The following is an 18,252-nucleotide window of genomic DNA, read 5'->3' as shown; positions in this document are numbered from 1 at the left end:
GTCTGACCCATCTGCTGCCTGGTGACCTGGTGACGGATACTCCAAGCCCTGCTGAAGACAGGATTCGAGGGTTGGGGAGCCCCGTCTGGTTCCTAGGTGAGCCTCAACACCCACGGACACCAGTGACCACGGGCCTGCTGCTGTCCAGGCACCACAGGCCCCTCCGAGACAGCAGAAGGAAGAGGAAACTGGGGCCCAGGGAAGGCAGGGCCACCAAAGTCATGGTCCAAGCCTCCCTGTGGAGGGAGAAGGGGAGCCTGGGAAAGCCAGAAGATCCCCTTCAAACACAGAGGTCTTGGGCACCGTGGCACACCCCTGTAACCCCAGCATCTCAGGAGGCTGAGGCTGGAGGATTCCTGGGCAACTTAGCTCTCTCAAAATAAAAAATAAAAAGGGCTAGGAGGTAGCTCAGTGGAGAGTGCTCCTGGGATCAATCCCCAGGACAAAGCAAAAGCTCAAAAGCTCGATAATAAAACAAACCACTCAATTTTTAACAGGAGTGGGAAACAGAAATGGAAAAGACAACCCTCAGAATGGAAGAAAAATTCCATTAATCGTACATTTGATAAGAATCAGTATCCAGGATTTAAAAAGAATGTTCATGCCTCAACAATAAAATAACTAATCAATTTAAAATAATGAGAGCCAGGTGCAATAGCGCACGCCTGTAATTCCAGTGGCTTGGGAGGCTGAAGCAAGAGGATCGGAGTTCAAAGCCAGCCTCAGCACCTTAGTGAGACCCTAAGCAACTCAGTGAGACCCTGTCTCTAAATTAAAAAAAAAGAGGGGGGCTTTGTGCTGGGGATATGGCTCAGTAATTAAGTGCATTTGGGTTCAATCCCTAGTACCAAAATAAAAAATAATAAAAATAAAATAATGAGCAAAATATTTGAATAGACATTTCTCCAAAGAAGATATGCAAATGCGCAGCATCCCGTGTCAGTAAGGAAAGGCAAATTAAGATCCCCATGGATTTCCACAACATGCCTATTTGAATGCTTCAATTAAAAAGGCTGACTACAACATCCCGGGAGGATGTGGAGCCGGCGGAGCTCTCCTGTGTGCTGGGTGTGTGTGTGTGTGTGTGTGTGTGTAAAACACACAATCACTTGGGAGAAAAGTTTGGGAGTTTCTTAAGTTAAACAGACACGTAGCACAGGATGCGTTCCACTCCTAGGTACTCGCTCAAGAGAAATGCAAGCACAGCTCCATTCAGATGTGAGTGTTCACTGATGGTTTCCCTGATTAGTCAAAAACTGGGAAACCACCCAAATGTCCATCCAGAAGCCAATGCATAAAGACACTGTTGCACCCACACAACTCAGCCACCAAAACAACAAAGTATCGAGAGATGCAATAACAGAGGATTCTTAAAAACAATCACACAGAGGGAAAGAAGCCAGACAGAAGAAGGTAAAATTCCAGGAAATACAAACGAATCTACAGGTACAGCCAGTGTTGCCTGGGGATGGGGGATGAGCAGGGGGAGGGATGAGGAAGGACACACGGAAAGCACTGCGGAGTTGCCCAGTGCAGTGGCGCACACCTGTAATCCCAGCAGCTTGGGAGGCTGAGGCAGGAGGATCTCGAGTTTGAGGCCAGCCTAGGCAACTTAGTCAGATCCTATATTTCAAAATAAAAAGGGCTGGGGACGTAGCTCAGTGGTAGAACAGACCTGGTTTCAATCCCCCACCAAAAAAACAAAAAGTGTTCTGGGGAGTGATGGCTGTGTTTGTTTTTCTTGATTGTCTATAAACAGCAAATTGTGTGCTAGAAGTACATGCCGATATATGTCAAAGATACTCCACCGAAGTTGTTAAAAGAAAACAAAAACCCTACATCTTAGAAATAGATAAAGAGGAAAGTTTGTTTACATAGGCTTGGAAAAGGCAAGGTACTCTAACCGTGTCTTGCAAGATACGGCAAAGTCCGGCAGCCCCGAGGTCACCCTGGTGCACAGAAGCATGCGTCTGCTTTGCCAAACCCAGTGTGTCCCCATATTATCTGGATCTAGAACTCCCACCCTGGCCCAGGCCCCTGCAACTGTGACACCCAGCGGGCAACCTGGCCTGGAGACTTAACACTCTGTGCAGGCGCGCGCCTGGGGTATCCCAGGGACAGCTCCGGCCTCAGCAGCTCCCGGGCACAGAGGAGGAGAGACTCAAGCGCTCGAGAATGGGGTGCCTTGGCCTCCCTGCGGGTCAGTCACCCCGTGCCCTCTGGCTCGGTTACCTGGGACGTTCTCTGCCAGCTCCCAGGGGGCGGATCCTCCACAGGGCTTGGGGTCTGAGGTCTCTCCTGCTGGTGTTCTGTCCCCACCCCAGGCTGCCCTTCAGGTGTCACAGGAAGCCTGGAAGGTGGCCACCCCGGGTCCATCTCTGGCTTGGCTTGATCGTGGCCTGCTTGCAGCTCCCAGGGCCCTTCCTGGGCTGTCCAAGACAGTTGCTTCTTCCTGGGGAGGACAGACAAGGGGACACCTCGGCTCCCCAACTGGAGCATAGACGTCTAACCTTTCTTGATAGTTCCCGTAGCACCCGCACAGGGCTAGGCACACCACAGGTGACACTTAATGTCTGGGAGGACCTGAAGGATGGGCGTGGATTCCCCAAGTCACACACAACCCGAGGTCAGTGTGAAGGGGAGTTAGGATTCAACCTTTTTTTTTTTTTTTTTTCTTTCTAACTTTATCTTTTGATTTTCCGGGGGAAAAAAAAAAAAGAAACAGAAAAATCAGACAAAACTGGAATTGGGAGGTGAAGAGGCTTGAGATCAGGGGCATGAAGACAGCAGGTCAGCTTCAGATCTATGTCTGTCTGGTCTCGCCTGAACATTCTGGAGTTTTTCCTCTAGCCTTTCCTCCGTGTGTGTGTGTGTGTGTGTGTGTGTGTCTATGTGCATGGGGAACCCAGGAGCACTGGACAAGGGCTATACCACCAAACCACATCCCCAGTTCTTCTTATTTTTTGAGACAGGGTCTTGCCAAGTTGTCCAGGCTGGCCTCCAACCTGTGATCCTCCTACCTCAGCCTCCTGAGTAGCTAGGACTACAGATGTGCCCAGGCTCCTCTAGGCCTCTTGCATATATATATATTTTTATTATTTTTAATATTTTTTAGTTGTTGATGGACCTTTGTTTTATTTATTTGTATGTGGTGCTGAGAATTGAACCCAGTGTCTCATGTATGCTAGGCAAGCGTGCTATCACTGAGCCACAACCCCAGCCCATGCATATATATATACATATATATATATATACATATTTTAAAACGTTTTTTTAATTTTTTTTATTCATTCATTTATTTATTTATTATTTGTATGTGGTGCTGAGGATCGAACTCAGGGCCTTGCGCATGCGAGGCGAGCGCTCTACCACTGAACACAACCCCAGCCCTGCATATATATATTTTTAATGGAGATTTATTTGATTGCATATTTTATATAGTTATGGTACATGTATGGTTTTGTAATCTAGGTTTTTTTTTTCCATTTAACATTTTAACCTAAAGTTTTGCATTCTAAAATCTTTCATAACCTGTTTTTTTTTAATATTTATTTTTTAGGTGTAGATGGACACAACACAATGCCTTTATTTTTATGTGGTGCTGAGGATCTAACCCGGGTCCCGCCCATGCTAGGGGAGCGCTCTACCGCTGAGCCACAATCCCAGCCCTCATAACCTGTTTTAATGATGCTATAAAATGCCATATTTTGAAATAATTAGCCATAATTAACCATTTCCCTATTGTATAGGCATTTAAGAGATTTATTTATTTTTAGTATTTAAATAATATGTACCATGAAGATCTTTTGTTGTTGTTGTTTTGATAATGAAGATCTTTGTGCTTAAAACTTTGCATGTATCACCAATTTTTTCCTTAGTCCTATTTTAAGAAATGGAAAAAGAGAAAGACAGTTGTTTTGTTTTGTTCCTCATCCACCAGCAGCACATTACTTGGGAAGGTTTTTTTTGGTTTTGGTTTTGGTTTTTGGTACCAGGGATTGAACCCAGGGATGCTTAACTACTGAGCCCCATTCTTAGCCCTTTTTGTTTTTCTGAGACAGGGTCTCACTAAGTTACTTAGGACCTCACTAAGTTGCTGAGGCTGGCTTTGAACTCGAAAACCTCCTGCCTCAGCCTCCCAAGCTGGGATTGTAAGCGTGTGCCACTGTGCCCAGCTTCCTTGCAAAGTTTCTGTTTATTACGGCAGTATTCACTTCCTATCATCTTTACTCCTCCCCCCAGTCCAGAAAGATTTAAAAATATATAAATGTGTGTATATATACATATGTGTGTATGTGTGTTTGTGTGTGTGTTTATTTAATTTTTCTCAAGTCTTAGGTTAGAAAAACTTCAGCGGTGCTTTTCCTTGAGAGTGCTGCTTTGGAAGGAGAAGGCAGTCTGTCCTGCTCACTCAAGATTTCCTCTGCTTCCTGGGGAAAAAATGGTCAGTGCTTCTGCTTCCTCTTAATAATTCCTTTCTCAGTTGTCACACATTGTCATCACCACTTGACACCATCTTAGAAACTAGATCATTGGACGCATTTTCCATTTGGCAAAAATTCAGTGTGGCTTTGACTGGGACGTTCAAGCATCGGAAACAGCAGCGAGAGAGGATACACGGAGTCACATAAATCCCCCAGAAGGACAAAGGCAGGAAGGAGACCGAGATGAGGCTTGCAGAGTTCATGAGGCCGATAAACACCACTTGGGTTTGAGTTCTGTGGCTACCAGAGGAACCAAGTGTATCTGATGCCAAGGGTAATCAGAGCAGACATGCACAGAGGAAGTATGGCAGTAAACGTAAATAAAAATATAGAGGCCAGGCATGGTGGCAGCGCATGCCTGTAATCCCAGCAACTCGGGAGGCTGAGGCAGGAGGATCACAAATTTGAGGACAGCCTCAGCAATTTCATAAGGTCCTAAGCAACTTAGTGAGACCCTGTCTCCAAACAAACAATAAAAAGGGCTGAGGATGTAGCTCAGTGAGTTCAATCCCTAGTACGAGTAGCCCCCTCGCCGAATACCCCATCACCCAGGCCCTGGAGGAAGAGAAAAGAAGCAACCTATCCCTATCAAAGTCCTATTAAAGTACACTTCCATCTCTAACTCCCCGGCGATCTCAAGCTTCTTTAGATCCAATATATGCAAGGCCAAAATGAAGTTGAGGGACAGGTCCCGCTCTAGGTCACCTGGAAGCTGGTTTTCTGGGCCATTGTAGGAGCCCGGGGTGTGCCCCAGAGGCATCAGGTCCACCCAGGGGGCATGCCTTAATGATCCTCACCTTGTCCACAGGGAGGTCCTGGAGTTTGTTTCCACCATTCCCACTTGACTGACCACTCCTGGGTCCTGCACACTCGGCCAAAAATGGTACATTTCCCATGGAGCCACTGGGTGGCAGCAAGGGTCACAAAGAACTGGCTGCCACTGGTGTCTGGCCCTCAGCTGGCCATTGGGAGATTTCCAGCCCCCGCGAACTTCAGGTCTGGATGAAGTTCATCTTCACGCTGCTTGCCATAGATGGATGCACCACATGACTGCCCCTGTTGGGTCCCCACGCTGGGTCATGAAATCTCTGATTATTCTATAGGATTTGGGGCCACTGTAGTAGCCTCGACTTGCCAACTCGGCCAAGCCCTCCCAGGTCTTTGGAGCGTGCTTCCAGGACACTCCAGTGCAGTGCCTCCCGCACTGGTGTCCAGGTAAACACTAAGTGGCTGCCAGGAGTCTGCGGGAATGGCTACCTCAATGACCAGGAAAGACAGCTTTAAGGCAGTTTAAACAAGTGGTCAAAACAGATGTGTTGAAATGGCTCGTATTTCCACTCCCATGGTATGTGGTATGTGTGTCAGAGGTCTCTAATCTGATTAGACTTTGGTTCTTCTCTTTTAAATTTCAGGCACAGGAAGTGATTTAGAAGTTTTCATTATGTCAGGTGCAGTGGCACACTCCTGGAATCCCAGAGACTCCGGAGGCTGAGGCAGGAGGATGGCAAGTTGGAGGCCAGCCTCTGCCATTTAGTGAGGACCTAAGCAACGTAGCAAGACCTTGTCTCAAAGTAAAATATAAAAAAGGCTGGGGGTGTGGCGCAGTGGCAAAGCACCCCGGGGTCAATCAGATTTAAATTGTAACAGCTAGTCTTCACTATTCCTATCACCCGGCCTTCCATTTTACCTCTGGCTGCCTCTTGATTTTTTTTTTTTTCTAGTTAGAAAAATACATTCTCACTCTAGAAAAGTTTCAGAATATATACAATATTCAGGAAAGAATAGTGACCGCATCATGTACATCTTTGCGTGTTGCTGGGCCTTTTTTGTTGTTGTTGTTCATTATTCTACTCAGTGAGCAAGCATCTACCGTGTGTGCGGGGCAGACTTCCAGGCATGAGGGGTAAGAGGCTGGGCGAGACCCAGAAATGCCCTTGAACAAGATCCAGAAATGCCCTTGACCAGACCCACGGCAGAAGTCTGTGGTCTAAGGGGGGAGCTCAGACAATACATCAGCCCACACTAATGACCAGTGCGACTGTGCGGTGGAGCAGGGCGGGGCTGTGGCTGACTGGCCCTGCCTTGGTCTGGGATTCTCGGCCCCTCGGCTCGCGCTCTCTCTCTCTCTCTCTCTCTCCCCCACCAGGAGGGTTACAGGGGCTTCTCTCTGGGACCCATTCTCTGGGAAGCCCCCAGCTCACCCTGAACTTGCAGGAAGCCTCTGCTCGTGGGTCCCTAGCTCCCCTGAAGGCCACTCCTCAGATGCTTCTGCATGTCCAGGCGCCTTCTCTGGCCCTCCTAGAGCGAGTGGAGGCTGCTTCCCACCGCCCGTGACTGCGGCATCTGGAAACACCACCTGGAGCAGAGTCGGCCGTGGCGCTGCTCAAGGGCTGGCCACGCTCAAGGCCAGCGGGGGCATGGTTCTGGGTACTTCTCCCTGGGTGTCCTCCTGGCTGCTGAGGAAGGCTTTGGGGAGAGGTGAGGAGGACCAAAGAGGCCAGAGGAGAGGCCGGGTGCAAGGCCAGGCCCAGCCTGAAGCTGTCACTCAGCACTACAGGCTGCCTCGTGAACCCGGAGTCCAGATAAGCACCTGAGCCGAGGGGAATGCCCCGAGAGCACCTAGAGAGAGCACCCTGGGGACCTCAGGACCTCAAGGGTCCAAAAGGGTCCAAAGCTTTGGCTCACCATCTGGGTCACCGTCTGGGTCTATCACCCTATCACATCAGGGTGTCTGCGAACCGTGATTTAGACTCAGTCCCCAGCTTCACCTGAGTCAGCGAATTCCCAATGACCTGACTCCTTTAGCTAATTGATAACACTGTGATTAAGAAAAGCTTCTGATGGGAGCCAACCCCAATAGGTGCCTAGCATAAGGCAGGGACTTAACTCAGTCATCTTTACCACACACACGTGAAGCCAGTGGGGTTCAAAGGGGTGCCATGAAGCCGGGCGCAGTGGCGCACGCCTGTAATCCCAGTGCCTCAGGAGGCTGAGGCAGGAGGATCACAAGTTCAAAGCCAGCCTCAGCAAAAGCAAGGCTCTAAGCAACTCAGTGAGACCCTGTCTCTAAATAAAATACAGAGTAAGGCCGGGGATGTGGCTCAGTGGTTGAGTGTCCCTGAATTCAATCGCTGGTACCAAAAAAAAACAAAAAAACATGGGGGGGTGCTATGATACGCCCACAGTCACATAGCTACTTATGTGACAAGACCAGGATCCCAAGACTGGGCTTGTTGAATAAATAAATGAACATATGGGTGAAGGAAGCCCAGAGCGTTTGCCCAGCTTCCCTCTAAGCCTCCTCCCCTCCAGGCCCTCTGCCTGCACCAGCCGGGACCCTTTACAACAGAGGCCACAGGAGAGAAGGCAAGTAATTTTTTTGGTGTGGTGGAGTGGGGTACTGGGGATTGAACTCGGGGGCCCTCAACCACTGAGCCACATCCCCAGCTGTGCTTTGTATTTTAGAGACAGGGTCTCACTGAGTTGCCTAGTGCCTTGCTTTTGCTGAAGCTGGTTTTAAACTCTTGATCCTCCAGCCTCAGCCTCTAGAGTCACTAGGATTACAAGCTTGCACCACTGTGCCCGGCATGGAGGGAAGGGTGACTTTGCAGGGCTGGACCGTTGGATCCAGGGCCTCGTGCACGCTAAGCACCTGCTCTCCAGCTGAGCTATGCCAGCGGCCCTGCAGAGGGTCTTTGGCCCTGAGGAAATGGGATGTGGAGGAATATCTCTGAGTCTCCGGTTCATACTAGTGGGCTCTTCCTTTCTTTCTTTCTCTTCCTTCCTTCCTTCCTTCCTTCCTTCCTTCCTTCCTTCCTTCCTTCTTTTCTTTTTTCTTTCTCTCTCTTTTTTTTTTTTTGGAAGGGTTTTGGAGATACAACCCAGAGGCACTTTACCACTGAGCTACGTACAAGTCCTTTTCGTTTTTTAGTTTGAGACAGGGTCTCACTAAGCTGCTTAGGGCTGGCCTTGAACTTGTGATCCTCCTGTCTCAGCCTCCCGAGCTGCGGGGATTCCAGGCGTGAGCCCCCACAGTCCACTAACTGGGCACTTTCAAAAAGAAACACGTTTGGTGGAAAGGCTGAGTAGGGTTTGGATAGTGCCAGGGTGGCATATTGGGAGGACCTTTTGTGGGGCCTTTTGTGGGACCTCATGGGAGGTCTTGGGGTTATTGAGGGCGGGTGCTTTAAGGGACAGTGGGACCCCACCCCTTCCTCTTCCTTTTCTCTGGCCATGAGGTGACTGGCTTTGCTGTCATGTGCTCTCTCCTTACTGTGCCACTACTGACTTCAGGCCACGGGGCCAGCCCGTCATGAATGGCTGAAACCTCTGAAACTGTGAGCCCAAATCAACTCTGATGATCTGACTAACACGGACCATTAGAATGCAGGCCAGGGCTGGGCAGGAACATGGAAGACCCCCAGTAACTGCCAAGAGAATAAAGGGTAAAACGGGGCTGGAGGCCACAAAAGCACCTACAAATAGGCTATTTGGGCTCTGGGGATGTAGCTCAGGTGGTAGAGCACTTGCCTCGCATGCACAAGGCCTTGAGTTCGATCCCCAGAACCGACCCCAACAACAACAAAAAATAGGCTATTTATTGGCTCACCCTTCCTTCTCCATTGGGTCCCTGGGGTTCCATGGAGCGAACTCACAACTCTGTCTCCATTGTACCAAGACACCCATTCCCCTTCCCATTGCCATGGTGACTGGTTTAGGGATGAGCATGTGACCACAATCTGGGTCAATGACAATGATACCAGAGAATTGTTTTGACTGTTGTAAAAAGGTTCTCTTCCCATTGGGGATGCTAAACCAGAAGGTATAAGAAGGGAAGACGGAAGCTTGGGGTGACCGGGGAACCCTTGCCATCCTGCAGGCAAGCGCCTGGATCCAGCCACACCTGAATTCTACCAATGGATTTGTTAGCTACCCATGCTCATGTGTTCTCATTTCTGCTTAATCCAGTTTAAATTGGGCTTGATGTTATTTTACAGACTTAATTAAAGCAGTTGGGGAGGAAGGCTGGACAGGGAAAGGGGCCAGAAAGAGTGGAGCAGATAGAACAAGAGGTGAAGGTCACTACCTGGCTGGCTCCTGATGCGATGGGTTCCTCACGGGTCCTCTTTCCTGTGGAACTCAGACCAGGACTTGGCTGGCCCCCTGGAGCCTTGGTCCTGTCCTCCATGTACGACTGAGTGTTTCTGTAGTCCATTGTGCCCAGGCCAACAAGTGTACCGAGGGAGGGACATCAGCACTGGGTTCTCCCAGAGAGTCAGTCACGGTCCCACCACGCACCTGCCCACATAGCACCTGCAGAGTAGAGGGCCTGGATCAGGGCGCAGCAGGACCAGGCCTTGCAGTAAAACCAGAGAGCTAGCCTCCTGCGAGACAGCCCCGTGTCTTCCTGATTCTCACCATGACCCTGGGGAAAGGAGGCAAAGAAACTTGGCCAAGGTCCAATACCTGCCAGGTCAACTCACAGAGCAGGACTGGGACTATGGCCAGTTGGATTCCCAAACCCGTGCCCTTTCCCCTACAGGGCCACTTCCTGTAAGTGGTTCGTTGAAATACTGGTCCCTTAAGATGCTGCACGAGGGCTGGGGATGTGGCTCAAGCGGTAGCGCGCTCGCCTGGCATGCGTGCGGCCTGGGTTCAATCCTCAGCACCACATACAAAGATGTTGTGTCCGCCGAAAACTAAAAAATAAATATTAAAAAATTCTCTCTCTCCCTCCCTCTCTCACTCTATCTTTAAAAAAAAAAAAAGATGCTGCACGAAGAATAAAGGCAGAGTTCAAAATGAAACAGGCTCTTTCTTGCAGGATCCTCAGAGTCTTTTAAATTCTAGCGGGACCAAGAGCAGGGGTGCATGCTTGTAGTTCCAGTCACTCAGGAGACTGAGGCAGGAGGATTGCAAGTTTGAGGCTAGCCTCAATAACTTGGCGGGACTCTATCCCAAAATAAAAAATAAAAAGCGCCAGGGATGTAGCACATTGGGTAAGTACCCCTGGGCCCAATCCCCAGTACCAAAAAAAAAAATAGTGTGCACTTTAAAGAAAATCCATGAATGTCATAACTGCTGGTGACACAGAGGAAAACTCCACATTATTATTATTATTTGTTTTTTTGGTACTGAGTATTGAACCCAGGGGTGCTTAACCACTGAGTCACATTCCCAGTCCTTTTTATTTTTCATTTTGAGACAGGGTCCCTCTAAGTTGCTGAGGCTGGCCTCGAACTTGGAACGCTCCTGCCTCAGCTTCCCGAGTTGCTGAGATTACAGACGTGCACCACCGCACATTGTTTTTTTTTTTTTTTTTTTGGTGGTGCTGGGGATTGAACCCAGGACCTTGTGCATGTCAAGCAAGCACTCTACCAACTGAGCCCTGAATGCCACATTCTTAAATGCAACTAAGGCACAGGAATTGGGATCATCTCTCTGTCTTGGGGGCCCCATGGTCTCCAATGGCAATCTGTGGTTTGCTGAAGACCCACACACCCTGCCCTGGACCCACCCTTTAGTAAGGATCAAAGGCCCCTCCCCGGGTCTCCTGGCTCTGCCACCCACCTCACCTCCAGCTTTACTGGCAGGCCCTACACAGACAGGGTTAACTAGTTCCCAGGGGTCAATCCTCCCCATCCCTCAGGGAGATCCATGACCTTGAAGAATCTTGATGATGCTTCTTCCACTTCAACCCAGTGCAGGCCTGCCACCATCCATGGGGTAATCTCCTCTTTGCTGGAACTTTCTCTTTGTGAGCTGTATTCTCCTTAACAGTCCCGTGAGGTCAACGGTTCTTTTAAAGATAAGGAAACTGAGGCTCAGAGTGGCCCAGAGCCTTGTTCAGTAGCACATGGCTGTTCTGCAGAGGAAACGGGTTCAAACCCAGGCCTGTCCGGCTCCTCGGCTGCTCACTCACCGCACCATCTTGCCTGTGAGGAGCTGGGCCATGCTACCCGTGCAACCGAGCGCCTGGGCCTGTGCCACCCACCAGGTCAGGGCAGGGGGTCCCCTGGGGGCTCTAATGCCTCTCACAATTTACCAGGGACCCAGAGGAGGCGCCCCTGACAGCTCCTGGCTTCCTCTTCCTCCCCACCAGTTCCTTCCTGCTGTTCCCCCTGCACCCCGACAGTGCAAAGAACTCTCAGGTGACCTCTCACCCTAGGGACATCTCCAGCCTTCCACAGGACCCAGGCTGTCACTTGGCACAGAGGAGTCAGGGCTGAGGCCAAGCCCCCTCCCTTCTCCTGGAATTCCTCTTTCCCCCATCCCTCTCTTTCCCCTCCCAAGGTGGATGACCCAGCTGGGAAAATCTCCCCCGAGGCCCCCACCAACACCTGCCCATTGTCCACTGTCTCCACCTGAGAATGTGCAGCCTTGACCTCAGAATCCTCGGGCCCATGATATTCCACAGGCTGAGGTTTTAAGGGGGCAGAAGCCCCAGAGGAGGCCCAGCTCCACCTGTGGCTGACTGAGAATTTAGACCAGGGGAAGCCCCAGCAGAGGGGCATGGAATCCGAGGTCAGAGCTGGGGCAGGACTGGCCAATGCAGACTGTGTCCCCCATCATCCTTGTTCTTCTTTTTGTTAATTGCTTTATTGAGATATAATTTACATGCCACACAATCCACCCATTAAAGATGTACCGTCCAGTGGCTTTGAACATATTCAGAGTTGTCCACCTGTTACCACAATTTTAGGACATTTTTATCACCCCCCTCCCCCACAACTGTATACTCCTCGGCCATCGCCACTCATCTTCCCAGCTCACCCCCAGCCTCAGCAACCGCTAATCTAATCATCTTCTTTTTTTTAATTGGGACCAGGGATTGAACCCAGGGGCGCTTAACCCCTGAGCCACATTCCAGCCCTTTTTACATTTTATTTTGAGACAGGGTCTCCCTAAGTTGCTTAGGCCCTTGCTAAATTGCTGAGGCCCGTCTTGAACTTGCAATCCTCCTGCCTCAGCCTCCCGAGCCGCTGGGTGTATGCCACGGCACCTGGCCAGTTATCTCCTTTCTGATGCTATCGATTTGCCTCCTCTGGAGATTTCATACAGGTGGGATTATACGACCTGTGGTCCCTTTCACTGGGCATGGTGTTTTCAAGGTTTATACGTTTTGCAACAAGTGTCAGAATTTCATTCCCTTCTTTATCTTTTGTGGCTCTGGGGTTGAACCCCAGTCCTCACACATGCATGGCAAGTGTTGAACCACTGAGCTACACTCCTAGCCCTATGTTCCTTTGAATGGATGCTCTATGATGTGTCAATCTGTCATTCACCCGTTGATTGACATTTGCCTCTTTTCAGCTTTGTAGCTACTATGATTGGGGCTGCTACAGACACTCACATGTTTTTGTGTGAGCATGACTTCGTTTCTCTTGGGTATACACCTAGGAGTAGAATTGCTGAGTCACATGATAACTTCATGTTTTCCCTGTTGAATAATCCCCAGTCCATCCTCCAATGTGGCCGCCTCGTTTGACATGCCTACCAGCAGCACTCGAGTGTCTCAGTGTCTCCACATCCTCTCCAACACTTGTTATTACCCACCTTTTTCTTAGTGTTCTCATCCTAGAGTGTGTGGATGGAAGTTGTTATTGTGACTTTGATCTGCGTTTCCCCCACAGCTCATGATGTTGGACATCTCTGCATGAGCTTTTCGGCTCTCTGCATACAGTTTTTAGAAAGGTTTCTACTCAGAGCCTTTGTTTTATACTGGGTTGTCCTGTTATTATTTCGTGATAAGTTGCTCTTTGTAAATTGTCGATACAACTCCCTTATCATATGTATGATTTACAAAAGATTTTCTCTCATCTGAGCATTATATTTTCACCTCTGTCCTTTGAAGCATGAAGTATTTTAAATGTGTTGAAGTCCCACTTGTCTATTTATTCTCTTGTGCTTTTTGTGTCATCTGTCAGAATCCATTAGATTTTTTAATTACAACAAATCCAAGCTCTTAAAGATTTTTGCCTACATTTTTCTTCTATCTTTTAAGCCTAGGCCTATAATCTATTTTGAGTTGCTTTGTAGGTATGGTGTGAGGAAGGGATCCCACTTTGTTCTTTGGCCTGAGGGTATCTCGTCCCAGCATTAGTTATTGAAAAGACTTTTCTTCTTATTTTTTTGAGGGGGTATCTGGGATTGAACTCAGGGGCACTGGACCACTGAGCCACATCCCCAGCCCTATTTTGTATTTTATTTAGAGACAGAGTCTCACTGAGTTGCTTAGTGCCTCACTTTTGCTGAGGCTGGCTTTGAATCGGGATCCTCCTGCCTCAGCCTCCCAAGGCGGTATGATTACAGGGTGTGCACCACCGCACCCGGCCTCTTCCTCCTATTGAACAGCCTTGCTATGTTCGTGGAAAGTCATCTGACTGCAAATGTGAGGATTTATATCTGGATTCTTAGTTCGATTTCATTGTATATGTCTCTCCTTACGCCGTGCTGCAGTCTGGATTATGTAGCTTTGTGGTAAGTTTTGAAATCGGGAAGCACACATCTTTTCCAAGATTGTTTCAGCATCAAGAGCCTTTGTATTTTTATAAGTGGCCCTCAATACCACTATCTGAGAAATGTTGGTATTTCTCATAGAGACATTTAGGAAAATACAACAGCACAGTCAAATCACTCAAGAGGCCTGGGGTTGCAGCTCTTGGTAGAGGTGTTTGCCTCGAATGTGTGGGGCACTGGGTTCGCTCGTCAGCACCACATAAAAATAAATAAATAAAATAAAGATACTGTGCCCATCTACAACTAAAAATTATTTTAAAAACAATGATAACAACAACAAATCACTCTAGAGGCTGAGGCAGGAGACTCGCAAGTTCAAGGCCAGCCTGAGAACTTAGTGAGACCCTGTCTCAAAACAAAAAATAAAATGGACCGGGAAGGTCGCTCCGGGGTAGAACTCTTGCCTAGCATGTGTGAGACCCTGGGTTCACTGTCCAGTACAGAAACACACACACACACACACACACGCACACGCACACACACGCACACATGCACACGAGAAAGATAAGAGACTTCGAGGCTGCCAACAAAGCTCAGTCACATCTGTCCCCGCTTGGCCCCGGACCTACCAGGAAGCGGCTGGCTGCACGACACTGAGCTCAGCTCCTCTCACACTGGGGCCCTGAGCCTGGCCTCTGCCTGTTGGTTTCACCGGGCCGTTTGCTGGGTGCCGGGTGCTTACCCTGGGAGTGGACGGCAGGTCCAGTGGCCTGAGCCGCAGGGGCTTAGGAACGCCTTTCGGAACCTCCAGCCACGTGGTCAGGGACCGTCTGCCCTCCTCCAACTACAGGGTCGGGTCCTTCCCCAGGCTCATCACTGCTGTAGAGGCCCTCACTACACAATGAGGATGCCAATCGCTGCCCTGCCTACCTCACAGGAGGGATTATGTCAAGGTGACCTCTCCCAGGGGGCTTGTCCGCCGGCCCCAGGTTGAGGGGGGTCTCTCTGCTCCGTGGACTTCTGTGACTTTTTTCCATCATGGCATCTGTCACTCTGTGTTGCAAATGACGGTTTTTCTTTCCGTCTTCTCCCTCTGGGAGCTCCAGGAAGGTAGGGGCTGGGTGGGCCTCGCCTCAGCGGCCCCAGCACCCGGCACCCAGCACCCGGCATACGGAATGGAAAGTGCCATGAACACCTTCTAAGACCCTGCTGCCCAGGCACGGAGAAAGGATTGCCTTCGTGACCCATGAAGAGCAAGGTTTCCCACCTGGGGCAGCTGTGTGGTGAGACCTGAGACTCACCAAACAGTCCCAGCCTGGCTTACAGAGAGGAAGCGGGGACCTTGGTGCTGAAGGTGACCACCCTCCCAAAGTTTGGCCCTGGCAAGCTGGTCTCTGCCAGCTGGAAGTTTCTCTGTCTCAACGCGTCCATATGCTTTATTCCCAGGAGACCCCATTTCCCCTAAGCTGTTGGGCACACACTGACTCAAGATGTCAGACTGAGAAAGATAACCTGGTGGCCCGTCCCCACATTACCTCTTGGCTTTCGGATGCAGGCTCACTCGGTGCCAGGCCCCATGCTGCTGAGCACAGCCTTCAAAGCTGGCAGGGATACGGTCTTGCCCTCAAGAAGCTCACAGTCTAGCCCCCGAGCAGACAAACCCAAAGAAACATGGTAACGGGAGGGGACAGAGCTTTCCGGGTGGGACTGTCCCTCCCCTTCCCTCTGCTGTCCACCTCTCTCCTCCGTCTTCTAAGCCTGCCACTGTAGGGACTTCAGAAAATGAGACAGGATCCGAGAACCAGGAAGAAGAACCCCCACTGTCTGGGCAATTTCTTAATTTCTTCCCCAGAGAATCAGGGAATTGAGTGAAGTCGAAATTAGAAGAGAAGTCACTGCACATGGAAGTTTAAAAAAAAGGTGAACTGCACACCCATTATGAGGCTGTTACATAAAGTCGGAAAAACATGGAAAATCACCCGCGTTGGCAAGGATGTAGAAACACTGGAACCTTTGTACACGGCCGGTGGGAATGGAAAATGTCACCGCTGCTGAGGAAGACCGTTGGGCACCTCCTCCAAAACAGACACTCGGATATTTGTGCACCCATGTTCCCAGCAGCCCTATTCACAATAGCCGAAAGGTGGTGATGTCCAAAGTGTCCATCAATAATGTATGAAGGCACAAAATGTGGTCTATACACACAACGGGATATCCTTCAGCCGTTAAAAGGATCAAAATTCTGAGATATGCTACCCCAGGAACAAACTTTGAAAACATGACATGAAGTTGAAGGATACCCGACACAAAGACAAGCATTGTGCCCGGCAGGGTGGTGTGCACCTGGGATCCCAGTGACTCAGGAGGCTGAGACCGGAGAATCACAAGTTGGAGGCCAGCCTGGACAACTTAGTGAGGCCCTGTTTCAAAATGAAAATAAAAGGAACCTGGTGTAGCTCAGTGGTAGAGTGACCCTGGGTTCAATGCCCAGCGGGGCAGGGATGGGAGGGAACAAGTGTCCTTTGATTACACCTGTCTGCAGTACCTGGAATAGGCAAATTCATACACACAGAAAGTAGAATAGAGGTCACCCAGGTTTGCAGAGGGGGAGTTGGTTGTTATTAGTTAATGGGACAGGGTTTCTGTTGAGTGATGAAAACTTTTGGAAACTATGATACGGTTACACAACATGTGAATGTTCATAATCGCACAGGATAGTACACTTACAATGGTTAAAATGACGGGGGGGCTTATGGCTTAGTGGCAGAGCAGGCGCTTATCATGTGCAAGGCCCTGCACCAAAGCAAAAAATAAAGGTGAAAATGTTATGTTTCATGTCATATATATTTTACATTGATAAAAAAGTTAGGTCAATCCTTTAACAAAGAGCTTATACAGAGTAAAAAGCAGAGAGGGGAGAAAGGTTTGTTTTGCGGTGCTGGGGACTGAACTCAGGGCCTTGTGCATGCAAGGCAAGCACTCTACCAAGTGGGCTATATCCCCAGCCCCAAGGAGAGGGTTTAAGAATAGTCAGTGAAACTGGGCCTAATGGCGCTCGCCTGTAATCCCAGTGCCTTGGGAGGCTGAGACAGGAGGATCAAGAGTCTAAAGCCAGCCTCAGTCAAAGCGAGGCCCTAAGCAACTAAATGAGACCCTGTCTATGTGGCTCAGTTGCTGAGTAGCCCTGAGTTCAAACCCCAGTACTGCCCCTTCCCCCAAAAAACAATATTCAGTGAGTCACAGATTTGAGATCAGAGGTACCCCACATAGGACCCAGTACATTGTGGACACTGGAAAAATATTTATGGAATAAATGAGAGAATGGTTTTGAGAATTTGACTATGGTGAGGCATGGTATCCCCTAAAATGTTCTATGAGAAATCCAAGTTAAGCCCAGAGACTCAGGCAGGAGGATGGCAAGTTCCAGGCCAGCCTCAGCAACTTACAGAGACCCTGCTCAAACAAAAAAATTAATAGAAAGGACGGAGTGTGTAGCTCAGTGGTAAACTCAAACTCTCCTGAGTTCAATCCTCAGCATCAAAAAGAAGAAAAGAAAGAAGAAAAAATGAGGCGGGGGGGGGGGGCGGGCGGAGGGAGAGGGAGGAGAAGATAAATTAAAGAAAACAAGTTAAGGCAGGAATTGTTTTAAAATTACTTGTGTCACAGCCTGGCACAGTGGCTCACACTGAGGCAGGAGGATTGCAAGATCAGCCTCAGCGACTTGGTGAGGCCCTAAGCAACTTAGCGAGACTCTGTCTCAAACTAAAAAATTAATAGAAAGGGCTGGGTGTGTAGCTCAGTGGTAAAGCTCCCCTGGGTTCAATCCCAGGCACAAAAAATAAATCAATCAGTTATGTCACTAAATTTCACTTCTTCCAATACAACTCCTTCTTGAGCCGGGGGGTACAGGAGTAGGTTGCAGCGGGGACCAGAAGGATGGTCGGGCGGGATTTCGCTAGAACCCTGGCCAGCCCCACAGCGTCAGGGGAAGGAAGGGTATCAGGCAGAAGAGCAGCAGAAGCAAGGGGCTGGAGGACGGAGGAGCTTCAGGGCGGGCTACGCTTTCCACCTCAGCAGCTGCGCCCCTGGGCTGGAGTAGAGGCGGACGATGACCCGCAATCACCCTACGAGTTCGGCTGGGTCTGCACTGAAGCGTTCTCTGCGGTTAAGGCGCCTGGTCCTCAAGTCTGCGCCAGGCGCCCAAACGCAGCCCGCGTGTCCCGAGCTACGGCCTCCAGCAGAGGGCGCGCGGGCGAACGGGGTGCTGAGGCCCGCGAGCTGCCGCTCTAGCCAGAGCCTGGTCATAGAG

The 18,252-nt window shown here is 49.7% G+C and overlaps 1 pseudogene; it reads right to left on the bottom strand.

Moving 5' to 3' along the window:
* Positions 1–5,185: 5,185 nt before the first annotated feature.
* On the bottom strand, positions 5,186–18,248 carry LOC124109730 (peptidyl-prolyl cis-trans isomerase-like 1; annotated as a pseudogene).
* Between the last annotated feature and the right edge of the window lie 4 nt (positions 18,249–18,252).

This window comes from Marmota monax, unplaced genomic scaffold, assembly GCF_021218885.2.
Source record: "Marmota monax isolate L192 unplaced genomic scaffold, Marmota_monax_Labrador192_F-V1.1 WCK01_AAM20220418_F8-fsc00008, whole genome shotgun sequence".
Lineage (NCBI taxonomy): Eukaryota > Metazoa > Chordata > Mammalia > Rodentia > Sciuridae > Marmota > Marmota monax.
This window is presented reverse-complemented; position numbering and strand designations above follow the sequence as displayed.